Genomic DNA, 1,410 nt, shown 5'->3' with positions numbered 1-1,410 from the left:
ATAAATAAATAAATAAATAAATAAGATTTTTGTCTACTTAGGTTCTCAGGGTTAAAGTAATATTTGAAAATATACTACTAGCCTTTGAATTCTGTTAAGGCTTTTAGCTAGATGTTGTCCCAAAGTCTCATGCGCTCATAGGCAAGGCTTTTAGGAGGTAACTGGATCTAGTGTGTGGTGGTAGATTAAGGATACAATACTGGGACTAAGGGTGTGTGGTACTGGATTAGTTCACTAACTGATATACCATAGTTCTGGGTATGGGTAATGAGAATCCCCATTTTTGAGCAAAAGGCAAATAACCTGGGTGGGATTAAAAGGAAAGGGATCTTGCTGCTGCAGCCTTCCTGCTTGCTGCCCTCTGCCTGCCTCTCCATGAACTGTTTCTCCTCTGCGATGCCCCTCTGCCAGGCCACACTGCCTTGGAGCGAGTCGACTAAGTTCTCAAACCTCTACAAACCGAACAGAAACAAACCTTTCCTCCTTTAACTTGCAGGTTCAGATATTGTGTCTCAGAAATGAAAAAGTAACTAAGCCAAATTCTGGGTTCATTCATCTAATTAAATAGTGAAATAATTAGAACTTCTTAACTTGTAGTGAGTGTTTCATGATACAGTACTTCTTTCTCCTGGAGAATCCCTTGGAGAGTTGCTTTGAATCAAAACTTTGTGAAGCCATGTAAGATAGTTATAACTAATACAACTGGACTACCATAAGCAGGACTGGTACGTAATAGCTGTACAGTCTTCAGCATATTACTTAATCATTTTCATTTTTTTTTTTTTTTTTTTGGTGGAACGAGGGATTGAACTCAGGCCCTTGCACTTGCCAGGGAAGTACTTATTCCACTGAGCCATCTCCCCGGCCCTTATTTAATCATTTTAACCCTTAATTTTCTCCTCTCTAAAGTGGGTTCAATAATTTCTACATTTCAGGTTTGCTGTGTGCCTTAACCACTCATACAACATTATTATTATAAAATAAGAATGCCAAGTATTTGGATTTGCAATTTTCTGAAATAAGAGAAGTATCCAATAATTAAACACTCTATTCCTTAGCAGATGCTTTCCATTTACTTCATAATTATTAAACCAGTTTTGGTTCCTATTACAATTGTGGATATATGTTATTTGTAAGCCTTTATTTTTGTTTTTGGCAAGGTTTTTTTTTCCAGAAAGAGTGAGGTGGAATCAGCAAAAGGAGACATCAGTGAAAGCCCAGAGTTCCCAGGAAGTTTAAAAGTTCTCTCACGTCTTCTGGGTCCTGCCTCCTCTAGCTACCTAGAGACAGACACATTCTGTTATCCTTGGGTAGTGCTTGATGGGAAATTGGTCTGATAGAAAATTGGTCACTCTTTTTCAAATAACAAGGATGACTGATGCCTCTGTTTTTTAAACCATAGTTGCACTG

The sequence above is a fragment of the Octodon degus genome, unplaced genomic scaffold, assembly GCF_000260255.1.
Source record: "Octodon degus isolate 3935 unplaced genomic scaffold, OctDeg1.0 scaffold00125, whole genome shotgun sequence".
NCBI lineage: Eukaryota > Metazoa > Chordata > Mammalia > Rodentia > Octodontidae > Octodon > Octodon degus.
Note: the sequence above shows the minus strand (reverse complement) of the source record.